Source organism: Centruroides sculpturatus, unplaced genomic scaffold, assembly GCF_000671375.1.
Source record: "Centruroides sculpturatus isolate CEXI.00-Female unplaced genomic scaffold, Cexi_2.0 scaffold811, whole genome shotgun sequence".
Classification (NCBI taxonomy): domain Eukaryota; kingdom Metazoa; phylum Arthropoda; class Arachnida; order Scorpiones; family Buthidae; genus Centruroides; species Centruroides sculpturatus.
In genome coordinates, this window is record NW_019385134.1 from 353,253 (window position 1) to 368,805 (window position 15,553).

Below are 15,553 nucleotides of genomic sequence, written 5' to 3' on the forward strand. Positions count from 1 at the left end.
TGGTAGGAAATGGGCCACCCCACTCTCGAAAAGCATGACCAATAAAAGTGTTTTTTTTTTAATTTTTTTAAATTGAATAAACTATTAAAAATTTACCAACAGTAAAGAAATTGCATTAAACATGTTAGGAAATTGAAGCGTGAAGGCCAACTATAATCAAATAATCTAACGTAAAATTTGAAACAAGGTGACGTAATTCGACAATCTATTAATAATATTTACAATGATTGCATATAAAAAACGAATTGCTAAATTTTCATATATTAGAATTAAATAACTTATACAGTTTCTAATACAGCTTACTGAAATTTATGTTTATAAATATATGACTTTTATCATTTGACAGATATCAATGATCCCTTTAAATAAATGTTTTTATAAATCTTACATTATTTTATTATATTTATTACCATATAAAATCACGATTATCTAAACACATATCAGGAATTAATCACAAAAATGTAAAAACTGTAAATAGCTTACATAAATCAGCTTCTGTTAATGCTAAGGCATCCGAAAGTGACCTACTTACAGGTCGGCATCCTTTTAATGCTTTTCTTTTTATAAATTTTTCCCCTATTTGGTGTCATTAATGTCCAGTAATAAAACTGTTGAATTTGATTAAATGTATTTTTTATTTTAGTTCCGAACGATTACTAGAGAAACATTTTACAAATTCTACAATAATAACGATGTGATTATATAGCGCAAATTAAAGGCAAAATAAATATAATCTCCGATTTAGCGCGATAATACGTTTACTTTTTATATATAGCTTCCGGACACATACATACCTGAAATACCATATTTAGTCAAAGCTGATGAACTAGGCCTATACACGAATAAAATCTGTAAATAGTAAAATATTTCTTTATTATTTAAACAGTTTTAAATAAAAGTATACTTGTCTTAAATTTGAAATTTCGAAAGACGTTATAATATCTTAACCTCATACAAAACATTTAAAAACTATAATTTTTTTAGATGCTTAGAGATAACGAGAGTCGGAGCTTAAAATGCCTTGACACTAAATCTTAATGGTCACTTAAAATCAACAAAGAAAAAGCAAGGCGAGGAAATTGGGAAAATATGTAGATAAAGAGACCAGTCTTGGTATTCAGAAGCGTTTGTAACATTTTCTTTTAAATGAGCGAACTTGACTACGGTCATACATAAATATTATTAATTATGGCCATAAAAAAGAAAAACTAAAAGATAACTTTTTAACTAAGAAGACAGTTTTAATTAAAATTTTTTATTCTTTACTAAGCAAGAAATACCTAAGATGATTTATTCTCTATTTCAGAAAATTTTGGTATACTTTATAAAAAGTAGAATTAACTCTCTTTGAAATTTTTTCCTCAAAATTAAATATTTTAATGTATTATTATTTGCAATTTTGAAATTTTTGTCAAAATAAAAAATCAAAACTATATGCTAATATCAAATTATTGTTTTTTTTACACTTTATCTTAGAAACATCTGGTATGAATGTTCATTTTTTCAATCTTATTATTATAATTATTATATCAATTTATTATTATAATAAATTAATAACAGCAATTTAGATACTATTAATATTAAACGGTATGAAGATAACTAATTTGTTTGCTTATCTATATTTCATTTTGAAATCAATATTATCATTTAACCAATGCAATAGCAAACATACACATACTGTACAAGGAAATAGGCTATATCAATTAAATAGTTCAGTTAAGGAGTAAATAGTATGAAGTTTAACAATGAATCCATCTTAATAATAAGTTATTTTATTAATGTTTCATAAAAAATATTTTTTATCGTTCCTTTCAAGACAGAAAACTAGGACGAAATATATATATTTTCAACCTTGAAAACAATGTTGTTGAAACCATCAACTGTACATGTCACTGGTATTGTATGTGTAAGATATCACATCTAAGAAACTTGATCTCCAACTTGTAATATTGACTTCTACATTTTTAAAAACTGTTTATGTATTTCGTAATAGAAATAATAAGAAAAACATTTTTGAACAAAATCAGATTAATTATTTATATGAAGTTATAAATTTTAATATCTTATTTTATTATTCATTTATTTGAAATAAGATATTGTTAATGTTTAATGGTAAAATATATTGAAAAGTAAAACATTTAGAAAATCTATTCAAGATTATTTTTTATTAATATTAAATTTAATTTTTTTTTGTTTACTTTTAATATCAGAATCATAATATAAATTTTAATCATCATATTAACGTACTTTCATCGACACAAGATTGTATTTACAAACAGAGATATTATATATATATATATATTTTCAAAGATTTCTTGAACCTCTTAATGATCCGAGAGAAAGAAGAGATTTTCATTTGTCTAAGCTGTAATACTCTTCCTGACATTAAAAACCCGTATTTGGGATCCTACGACCAAGTTCTTTCTTTCTCTTCACTCCAATATCAGTTTATACAGTCACTGCATTTTCTTCCCTTTTTTTTTTTATTTGTTTCGTATATTTTTAAAAACTTCCTCCCATATCTCCCTATTTTCAAACATTATTTTCTTTTTATTGGAGCTACTGTTTGACAATTTGACTCACCCCCTAACACATTATTTTTCCGATTCTATTATAGCAAGATCTTAAAATGTTAAATACCATTTTCTGCTTCGTCTTTATATTCCATATTTTAACAAACGTTTGACCCCCTTATGCCTTTTAGCTTTATTATTCTTAGAATTTTTTAATATCTAATACAGAACCCTGGAAATAATTTGTCTAATTTTCTAGTTTCTGAATACCTCGGTAGGCCTAATAATAATTTTCATTTAGTATGCCTACTGCCTGGAAATGAGTGTTTTAGCGATCTTTTAATTTTTAGGACTGGTTTTTACTCTTTATACGCTATATATATATAGAAAATAAAAAATAGAAAATAGAAAAGTAGAAAAAACTATCGAATATATATACATATTCGATAGTTTTTCTACTTTTCTATTTTCTTTATCTTACTTTCTAAAGATTTTCCTTCAACATCATCTTTTCTATAATTTTCACTATATTTTACTAAGCATTTTATTCTATTCTTTTATGTTGTTAGCCAATATTTATGCTTATCCTGCTCTTATTTTTTCTGTTTTCCCTGAAACAAATCTGTTTTCTTTAATTTCCTAAAAAATAAAAAGTAATTTTAAAAAAATTATTTGTTAAATGTTTTTTTTATAGTTATTTATACAAAATGTCGTTGTTATAATATGCTCTTATGCGGACTCAACTGTATAGTTGCTAAAATATATGAATTTAATCAATTGGTCTTCTCATTCTTAAGATTTAAATCCAACAAAAACAAAATCACACAATTATTTATGCTAGAAACCATAAACCTGATACTGTTATTGATTTGAAAAATAAAATTTCTTTAAAAACAAACAATTATTTATTGTGGCATCGTCACAATACCAGGTTGCAATTTTTAATCATATGTTTTATTTATTTAATTTAAAATATATGCTCTCCACCTCAAATTAGTACTGTCAAATTAGTAGTTTCTTGCCCCTGTACATCATTATTTTCCGTTAGTAATGGAGTCGTGCCGGTTGTCTATCGAAGCTCCTTTCAGGGGACATTTTTGAATTGAAATAACGTGACTTCCGATGCAAATCGAAAGTTTATATATATAGTTAATCGGGTCTCCTGCCTCTAATCTTTTCATATCTGTTCTTGAATCACTTATCTAACACCATTCTCGAGATTAAGAAAGACAGACAAACTACAGTGAAAATTTATAGGTCTACAATTTTTTCAAATTGCAATCTAACAATAAGAGAATTAATTTAATTCGTAAAAGAGATTTCTCAATATCTTATTAGGCCCTGTAAAGAAAACTATTGAAACTGTTTTCAATAAAGTCAAATTGCCTTTTCTAAGATTGGACTATCGTATATAACATACGATTTAGCATAACTATATAACTTGATTATTCATGAGAACAACACGTTAAGGATACATATGTATCCTTAACGTGTTGGTACGTGTTGGTATTGGTACTTCATAATAAAATATGAAGTACCAATGGCGGATTATGGCCTATACAAAAACAATAAGTCTTGGGCCCCGTGAAAAATTAGAAATTCTCAATAATATAAACGATATTATTGAATATAGGGGAGATCGGGGCAAGATCGGCATGTTAAGCTTTACTTAAATTTTGTGTAATAAATACTGCTGTAAACTGAAAAAAAAGCTTTGCATATTGTCTATTGGAATGTTACCTTACTATAGAACTGGTTAAAATCAGTTTGGAAATAAAAATAATTAAAATAATTACAACTTTACAAGAAGAGAGAAATTGACGAAGTTGCCCCGGGTATAGGGGCAAGATCGGCAACTTCTCTCTTTTTGTAAAGTTGTAATTATTTTAATTATTTTTATTAAAGTTGCCCCTGGTATAGGGGCAACAGTAATGGGGCAAGATAGGCACGTATATAAAATTATGTTATTAACAATGTATAAGTTGGAATTCACTATTAAAACAAAGAAATACAAATCCAACACCCATTTAATATTATTACAACGAAATGCAAGTTCAAAGACATATATACATGAATAACAAATGCAAACATGTTTTCATTTATCATCTGTTTGATTTTTATCCTTTGCTTCTAATGTGGCTTTATGTTGCCGATCTTACCCCGCTAGTCATGATTTCGAAACATTAAGTACAACCCTGAGAACAGAATGCCAAGCCACGATCTGGCCACGTGAATAAGTTGAAGTTACATCCTTCTAACAGGAAAAGTAACTTTCGTTATCATGGAATTATAACAAAACCTGCCAATTCAATATAAATGGAAAAAAAATATTATATGGAATTGAACGAAAATGAAAATTTGCTTGATAATTCAACTACGCTTGTTGGAGAACAATAAAAACACTACACTCAACAAGCCACCAATAAAACTCAACTGCCTAACCTATAACCAAAGTCTCCTTTTAATTTGTTTTTTAAAAAAAGCGCTTGACAAACTTGCCCCGCATGCCGAAGTTGCCCCGATCTCCCCTAAATGAGAAACGATATAAATGAGAAAATAATTAAATTAAATATATTTTTCAATAATTATTAGGAAAAATAATATAGCTGTACAAAAAAAAAAAAAGCGAAAACAAGGAAACGGTTTAATTAAATACAAAAACGTAGCGCAGAGCACGGATTACAGGTTTGTCTTGGACCCGGTTGAGAATTAATCCGTCACTATGAAGGACCAAACGAATAGAATCAGGATATTCACGGCAATTGAAATCATTTTTTGGGGGAGCTGCAATTTGAAAATATTGTAGACCTATAAATTCCTACTGTCGTCCGTCCGTTCGTCTGTATTTCCTTAATCTCGAGAACGGATTAGATAGATGAAAATCGAGACATGGAAATCCTAGGGGCAGGAGGACCGATTAACTATATACGAATTTCCGATGCAAATCGGAAGTCACGTTATTTCAATTCAAAACTTTTCCCCTGACAGCAGTTATTTTAGTTGAAATATTATAGCACGACGATCCGACTAACATAAGTAACCTTATATCTTATTTGGTTGATTAATAAGCTTATTACATGCTAATTTTTATATAAATTAACGTGTTTTACGGTTTTACTTTAAATTAACTGTTTATTTTTTATTTTTATCTAAATATGACTGTTATATGCAAATTCATATGTTTATGCGTCAATCCACTCTTTTGGATATACTATCTGTTAGTCTTATATTGCTGTAAGATTACTTATCAGTTGTGACATATTCAGATTGTTTCAGTCATTAATAATTATTATCTCACAATAACGATAAAAACGTCTTATAATGCGTTAAAAACAGAAAATATTTTCGATTTTATTATAAAATTATTTTTACGAGCTCGATTATCTTGAACATTTATTTATAGTTGTTGCTTGCTTTCCCTAATAATTGCTAAATACATTACTTGTAAAATCTCAATAAATTCCAAATAATAAGTATATCCCACCCACGATACTTCAATATAGGAAGTGTTTTGCTTAGTAAATTATTTCGTATATTTTAAAATATGTTTGCAATTCAAATAAACAAACAAAAAACTACACATGAAAATATTTATTACAATAGAATCGGAGATAAAGAACATAGTTTTCGCATTAACATTAAACAATTTTTATAATCCGCTATTTATCAAATATTTCACAACGAAAGAAAGGTGAGGATTGCATTTCTTTCGTTGATATGAAATATCCTGTGAGTCAGATGGCCGAGATAAAAGGTGTCAGCCCATCGCTCTGGGAACCAGGGATCGAATTAGAGGTTCGATAAAATCCTAGGAAATTTTTATGAACTTTCCGTCCTAGATAATTTTAACTGCAATGTCTATCCCTGTCCCTCAATACGTAATTGCCTTCTTTGTGAGCTTGGCCGAACCTATATGAATTTGAATAAAAGACCCTTTTCATGCCCACAAAGCTAAAAGAGGAAACAACTTAAATTTGCTTAAAATCCCAAAACGGAGAAAATCATAAAATTAATTGACATTTCAATTTTATAACAATATTTATTTTACTTTTTTTTTACAAAACAATAGAAACCGAAGTGTAATTTTAATACAAAAAGAAATGAAATTATATTGAATTAGATTATGTATTCGTAATTGATAAACTAAGTATTGTTTAAAATTGTAAATCATAAATGTACAAGATATTATATAGTATTAAATAAATTCTTCTATAATTTTATCTTCTAATTATTATCATCGCAATGAGATTACTACTAAATTTTTTAAAAATTTAATTGATTAAATTTCGAATTATAATTCACTAAAGCATGATATTTCGAAATTAATGAGATTATACTTATTATCGTAGTTTTAATTATACTACGAATTTCGTTGTTTTTTTTTCATTGAAGAATCACGGAAGAAACTCATCCAATTCAATCTTTCTTTTTCTGTACTCCTAGTTATTTTCTTAAAATTAAATAAATAAATTTATTAAATCTTTTCATTACGTCATCAAATATCTAGATTCAATAAACTAAACAATAAAAATACTTTAAAAGCCTACTTACAAGGGAAAAAAAACCTTGTTTAAATAACACTCATTGACTTTTGTGTACATTTAGAATAAATCGTTGCTTGATTAGAGTAATTAAATAAATATATTGATATCTGGGGCAAGTTTTTACATGACCTATAAAAATAAAATACCGGGTAAATATTAAAATTCAATTATTTTAATTTATAAGCTCATTCAATTTTATAAATAATTCTAAAATTCAATGTTTAAACTGTGGGCTCAAGGCAATTGTCTCGTTTTTCCCAATCTTAATTCCAACCTGTATATGATTTTCCTATAATTTCTAAAAGTCATTGGAAAAATTATTTTCGTTAAAATATTTTTTTCTGCTTAGTGTTTACTTTCGTTAACAGGTCATCGAAATTGCTACCACCTTGACATACTTTAATTTAATTTATTTTTTTCTCATTAAAATGAAATGAAAACTGACACATTTCATTGAGTTATCTACAAAAATTAAATTTTTATTATGGGTGTTTGACTTGAAACATAATTATTTAATTAACAATAAAAAAATAATAATAAATGATATTTTAAACACAGCTTTTCCGTGTTTATACAATACAATTGTTACGAATTCAAAAGTTTAATGATTATTAAATAGTTTCATAATCTCATAATCCATTTATTTACTAATTTTTAAAATTAATATCAGTTATATTGAACAGGTTGAATTTGCTAGCACTTCTATGGACTTCAAAAACTTTATAACGCCCAATGTTATAATCCATAAACTACGAATTACGTCTTCTATTTATCTATTACACAATAAATTAATTTGAATTTTACTTTTTTGCAATTATCTATAGAAAAATTTACAAGACTAAAAGAGTAAATTTCATTCGTTACACTAATGACACAACATATTTCATAAAACTGACCATTACGAAATATTGTGTACTGTTTAAAAGAGATTACAAAGAACTTCTCTAACCTTCGAATTTAATAATAATTGATTTTTAAATTTTTTGAAGTAAAACAAGACAAAACTGACAAGATAAAATAATATACCGGTATACAGAATTTCATTACGTTAAAACACACCCAAACATGTATATATATAGGCCTATATATATAATATATATACAAGGTATATTCTTCTCATGCATCATGCATTAGACTAATCATCTATTGCGGTCGGTTCACTGTTTCTCTTTACCAATGTCTTCTAGGTCGCCCCATTTCTCCTCTTTCCTTCTGGTTGCCAATCTTTGATCTGTTTTACTATTTTTCCATCAGTCATTCTATTTTTCATCACACACGTGTATATATACGTGATATATATAATATACAGGTTACAAAATTTTAAACTATATGAATATTTAAATTTTGTATTTATTTTGGTTATTAAAACAATTTAAATATTCTATCATTAATAATAGTAGAATATTCCATCTGATGTAATGAGTGTCGGATCAAGCATAGAGGATTTTATACTTTGAAAATATAAAACTATAAAATTGGAAAATTATGATCTTTTCGTTGCCATTTATTGTTTGAAAACTTTATGGATAAAATTGAATCTTGAGTTTGGACATCGCTAACTTAATTACTACTATGACAATATTCCCCTACAATTGTATATAAATAAACACTTCCTGGAATTAGCAAACATTTCTGTAACTGGAATTCACCTAGCAACTTTCATTAATGTCAAAATTTTTTTTACAATTTTATCTGCAATATCTAAGAATTAATTACTTCTATGAAAGCAACTTCCTTAAATAGAGATTTTTGTGTTTCTTTGAAATCATTACTTATCATTTAGAGGATTTTCTACATAAAAAAAAAAAAGAGAGAGAGAGAGAGAGAGAGCGAGCGAGAAAAATATAAAAAATTAAAAAGTAGTAAAAATAATGTAAAGTAGAAACAAATTTATTTCTCTTATTTTATGAAATAAAAATTTGTGTAATTTTTGTAAATAAAAAAGAAAATATATTTTATATACATTTATATATTTGACTCATTAGACGTATAATTTCAAAATACTTAAGTCCATTTTTAAAACAATTAGCTATGCATTTGATCTTATGTATTTTTCTGATTTTTTTCAAGACGATTGTTAAAAATTTCTAAACTAGTTATAAAACAGAAAGAAGAGATAAAAAGGGGACTGAAAACTGGAGGTTACTTTTCACAGCATTTATGTTCAAAATAGGAATGGCAAATCTTTATGAGTCCGATATTTAAAGAAATTAAATGAATATGATTTAATTAAAATAAATGTAAAAAACTAACTAAAAAAGAATAAAAGAAAAGAATACCTTAATGTCCTCATTATTACTTGGAACATTAAATAATTTGGATCTGAAACAAACAAAATAAATATTATTTTTAATATAATATGTAAAAATAAATAAATTTCAAGGACATGCTGATGTATAAACAAACAATTAATTCACCTGTTCAAACTTCATTGATGTTAAGAACAGTTAGCTTGTTTAAGAACAACTAATGACAGCTCTACATATACAACACACTTAATATTGAAAATAATCCAAAATTTTGTCATTATGATATTCTTATAACCGGTAATATCTTTCGATTTATATCTTTAAATGAGACTACTAATATTTATTAGCCTTACTATTTGCTTACATTCACGAAGATATCACTATTAATTTTATTGTTGAGGAACTTGGATCATTTACAAAGAAACTTCGAGAAATTTTCAAGAGAATACAAGAAAAATATCTTTTATAAAGGTTTGAAAATTGGACAGTATTTTTTTCGTATGTCAACTAACATTATTGTACTTTTAATTTTAAAACAAGTATCATATAAATCCATTTGATAAATATTTCAAATTTAACATAACCTCTTAGTGTTCCGAGAGAACTAAGAGGTCTATAACTTAATCCGAACTTCCCTTATCAAAAAAACTTTCAAATTACTATATTGATCTCTAAGAGCCACATTTAAAAATAGGTAACTTTCAATCAAATTTTCAGAATCTTTTTATACATATTCGGGAGCTTTTTGACAAAGTGATTTAGTTTTGTTTAATGAGATACGGAAAGCAACAGAAGAACGATCTGCCAAGAGGATTGCTTACCAGAAGGATTTTCTCTGGGAAATTGATTCCTGTTTCGTTGTTAGACACGTGAAGAAAGCCCGGAAAACTCCGCATGATCAGGCCGTTGACAAGACGTGAACCCATAACCAACTACCAATATGTTTCGTTCCTTACCACCCACTCGCGCCCTATTATGGTCCTGGCCGAACCCACGAAAGGTATGGAAAAAGACCCTCTTAGACTTTAGAACTTAGTGCTCACAGGTCAAAAAGAGTAATAAAAAAACTAAAATTGTTTCGTCCCGCAGTCTCGTTAAATTAAAATAATTTCCTGTCGTCGACTACCTACAACCAGTGAAGGCAGTAAAGACTCCTACCGCTCTGAGGATTCAGATTGGAGTGCGAGTCGAAACAAATTTTCGTGAATGGTTTGACCAAATATGCCGAGCCCCATCTTTCACCCCTCAGTCACCCTTTGTGGGCTATCCGAACCATGACTAGTTTATAAAAAAAAGGCCCTCTTAGTGATTGGGTGAGAAATTGCCTTTCTTCCTACATTTTATCTTTAAATTTTTTTCCTTTTTTTTTACAAAATATGCAAGTTATTGAAGAATTTTATTTTTCCTTCTATTATATCAAAATTATAGTAAGGATTCCAGATTACATAAATAATTTAAAACTAAAGAACAATTTTTTTATTCAAATAATTGTTTTCCCAGAAAACGAATGAGCATACAAAGTGAACAAAGGAAGGTCATTTTATTTGTTTTATATTTGAACCTGTTGAACCAGTTGAACCTGTCTATCTCGAATCTCACGGGAAATGGGAAAAATTCGAGATAGACAGGTTTCGAGATACTGTTTCCTCTATAATAGATTAATAAGTTCGATTAGAATGTTATATTTTATTAATACAATAGCAAATACAGTACATTCATGTATTAGGTATAAATAAAACATTTTTGACATACCTTAACAGAAATAGTTTGTCAATAGTTTCTGATCCCTGACTTTCTTCAACCAAGCCAAACTTAGTAAGCCATAGCCAGAGGAAAACAGCATCAATTGTAACTATATACTGTATTGTATAGCAAGAGATGTTTCTCAACTATAATTTATGCTATCAAAATATAGTCTCTGAGTTTTGAATTTGTAATAGACACTTCAGACCGTAATTTGAGATATAGAGATTTTGAAAGGAAATTATTTGAGATAAACATGGAAAACATTAAATTTAGAATGAAATGTAGGGGAAAAAATAAATTTCGATGTAAAGAGGTTTTGGATATAAACATGTTTGAGGTACTGGTTCAACTGTATAAGTTTTCTAGTGAATTTCAAATATTAAATTAAGATTTCAGAAAGTATTTGTATTAATGCTTTTTTCACACCTTGAAATACTGTAATTGAATTACAGTAGACTCTGGTTAATCCGACTGTTCCTTGCAAAGAAGGGTGCCAGATTACTGTGTGCAGGCTTAAAGGCGATAAATGTTGTAATCTGTCGCCAAGCCGTCAAAAGCTTGTACGGGGTCTGGAGTAGAACGGGCCCCTTTTACCTCTTTGCGGGTCCTATTAAATATTAAATATATATATATATATATATAGGCCTATATAAAATACTGTACATAGAACGTTTCATTATTAATGAAAAGCAAAGCAGTCTTAAATATTTTATTTTCTGTTAACAAAACTAACACTAATTTTACAAATGTAAATCTGTCTCTGTAATTCAAAAAAAAAAAAAAAAACTTCTNATTTTTTATTTTCCATTGAGCTACAAATATATTTCGGGTTGGTATAATGTACTCCAACCCCTCCTCAGTGATTTCCATATTATGAAAATTACAAAAAATCTACAAAAAAAAATTTAAATAATTGTTAAGGATGAGGAAGGTTTGCGAGGGCAAACCTTCCTCATCCTTAACAATTATTTAAATTTTTTTTTACACATGGGTATATAACAGTATAAATAGTAAAAATTGTTAACATAGTAAAAATTGTTTTTAAGTTTTTTTGATACACAGACAATATTATTAAAAATATACCAGTATCAGAATTACTCAAATTCTGATACTGGTATATTTTTAATCCAATTAAAAATTTTTGAAAATTTGATGTTTGGTCCGCGTTGAATCGCTCTATTGAGCATAGAAAATCGGCAACAAAATTATTAAGACGGTCCTGCTCCTGCTTTTGTGCCGAATCTTGTGTACGATGTATGTAATATATTTTTAGTAATGAGATGAGCGTTCCACCACCTTTCCCCCCCAAAAAAAGCACTGGTTTTTCTAATGATATAAAAGAGTTCCCTATTTTATTATCAAAGTTTAATAATTATGAACCGATTAAACCCAGATCAATTGCAAAAAATAAGTAAAAATGTAATGTGAAATATATATTTAAAATATATAGGCTATATATAATAACTTAAAATACATAGCTGAAAATACTACGGAAGTAATAATATTTATCACAATGAATCAGTATGCGTAATGGAAGATAAATCAAATAGCAATTAGCTTATTACTAGTATTTATGTCGTAAAACAAATTCTATGAAATAGGCTTGATTTTCCTTATATATACAGTCACGCGACAAACAACATTTATATAAACTATACTATTGTGATATCGTCATGAATAGTAATAATAGAAAGTGAATTGATGTTATAAAGAAAGCAATAAACGCCCTTACTCTTATTAGGCTGACTTTGTTCTTATTTTCAGAAAAGCAATAATAAAATTGTAAATTTTCACTGATGATTTTGGAATCTATTATTGATATATCAAAATGAAGTTTTAGCTGACATTGATTTACCAAAAATTTCTATACATCGTTTATTACTAGTGTCAAATTATTAACTATGAGACCATTTTCATGATTGGTTATTTGTAAATCTTAAACTTTTATTTATAATATGTCTCTACAAATCGTAAAACAATAACTGAATGTTTCTCGAAAACTAAAAACTTTAAAGATTATGAATTTATGGATTAAAATTCTGCACATAATGTTTCTTATGCGGTAATATTTAAAAAAATTGCAGAACGAACATTTTTCATATATATTTACGGAAAATTAACAAAACAATTTATATAAACTATATATTCTTTTATATAATACGGCCAAATGACCGAGATGATTAAGGTATCAGCCTATCGCTTTAAGAAACCTGGAATCGAATCGGGCAAAGGATTTCTAAAAATTTTTCGAAAGGTAGTTTATCCGGATATGTCGGATACCCATCCCTCAACATCCGTCCGTCACCATTTTGTGAGCCTGGCCAAAACAGCAATGGGCATAGAAAAACTTTCTTTATCTCCACATACCGGAAATAGATGTAAAAATAGAATATACATGTATATTAGTAATGTATTAATGAAAATTATAAATTATCAATTTCAACATAATTATTAAAAACATGTAAAATAATTAAAATGTTATCCCGAAATTTTGGAGCTGGAAAAAAAAAACACCAAGAGAAATTTTGATTTTAGATTTTGATTTATTTTCATGCATAAAATATTTAAATAAAAACATTGAATATTAAATTGGAAGAAAGTCAGTTAAGAGGCTCTCACCTTATAATTTTTTCATAGATACGAGCAATTATTTATTGTGATATCGTCACAATGCCTGCAAGACTGCAATTTTTAATCATATTTTTAATTTATTTAATTTAAAATATATGTTCTCCACCTCAAATTAGTAGTGGCTTGTCCCTGTACATCATACTTTTCCTTTAACAATAGACTCGTGCCGATCATCTATTAACTGCTTTTAAAGGAAACATTTTGAATATAAATAATGTGACTTCCGGCTTGCGTCGGAAGTTCATATACAGTTAATCAGGGTATCCCGCCCCTAAGATTTCCATATCTGGTCTCGGACTTCATTTATCTAACTTCGTTCTCGTCATTAAGGAAAGACGGACGGACGACAATGGGAATTTATAGGTAGTCTATAATTTTTTCAAATTGCAGCCCAAAATATTTGTTCGTTTGGTTGGAACATTGCACACTTATATGTCAATTTGATGTCATATCACTCATTTCACAATAAAAATTCTAAAGAATAACATCAACTTTAAAAAAATATGCGACAGCTCATCTCAACCAATGGAGAAGCTTTTCTCCTCCACTTCTTTTTTAGACCAAAATTAATATTCTTATGCTCTAAAACTTGCCATTGAGGTTATTTTATGCAATTATAATTAATTTTTTACATTACTTTGACGAATAATAAATTGAAAATTTAAGACGCCATAGATGATTAAATTTAACTTACCATATACAACGATCGATGTAACATTCTGTAGGATTCATATACTCTTCTAATATAGTTAGAACTGTATTCTCTAATTCTGTATTCAAAATTCTTCAATCCAGTTAAAGAAAGGTTTATACAGATTACAAAAGTAGTTTATACAATGAGATCCCATCCAATATTTAATAGATTTATATATGTATATTTAATTCATAATGATCATTATTGACAAAAGCAATTAGGAACCATTAAATATTTTCAGGGACATAAATTTGATTACTATTTGTCGTTTGCCATTCATAAAAGAGAATTAAAACAGTGATATTTCATATGAATCGATTTTATCGATTCATATGAAATATGAATTATTTGATGATATTTCATATGAATCGATTTTATCGATTCATATGAAATATCATCAAAGTAAATGATGAACATGTATATGAAAAATACTTAAGTTAATATATATCAGTCGGGACTATTTTTCTTTGTTCGATTATTTTTATAATCAATAAAAAGGAGCATTCTATTATAAAAGAAAAGCATATCTGTAGGAAAAATATACCTCACATAGGAGTAATCTTATCATCCTTTCAACATGTTTAACATATTTTGTTGTATTACGTCACAAGTGTGTAAATATGAACGACAATATTTTATTACAAAACCCAAAATATTTTCAAATTTAAACGCGATCAAATATATCTATGTGGCGCCACCGTGGCGGTAAATTAAGTTTCAATTAAAGATGATTCACCCGTAGAAAGAACCAATTAAATGGTCATTGTCAGTTACGTATCCCTATTTATATTAAAGAATCTATATATATATAAATAAGTCATATTTTTATAAACTACGATAAGATTTTCGTAAAATTTTAAAATCGTTCAACTTTTAAACTTTTTTACCCCCTTAAAAATATCAAGAATATTTTAAAACACATTTATTTATAAATAAAAATTATGAAAATTCAAGCATTCGTTTTAATCGGTTTACAATAGAATTGCGCAACAATCAACATAAAATACTTCCAATATGACGTCATGCGCGCAAAAAGGCAAATTTAGTGTTTAACGAGCGTACCTTTATACAAACAACATGAGCTGATGTGACACACGAACGACGTCACACGGATTCTGCGCACCAACTCTTTTATGGCGTTTGAGTCATCTCGACGAAGGGGAATTTTGCGTTTGA

General features: G+C 27.6%; 1 long non-coding RNA gene across 1 annotated transcript; it reads right to left on the reverse strand.

Moving 5' to 3' along the window:
- Window positions 1-734: 734 nt before the first annotated feature.
- LOC111635240 lies at window positions 735-15,042 on the reverse strand. Its single transcript, XR_002758349.1, has 3 exons — window positions 14,922-15,042; window positions 14,378-14,467; window positions 735-849 (listed from the first exon to the last, which is right to left on the reverse strand). It is a non-coding gene; the product is annotated as an uncharacterized LOC111635240 (long non-coding RNA).
- Window positions 15,043-15,553: the final 511 nt, after the last annotated feature.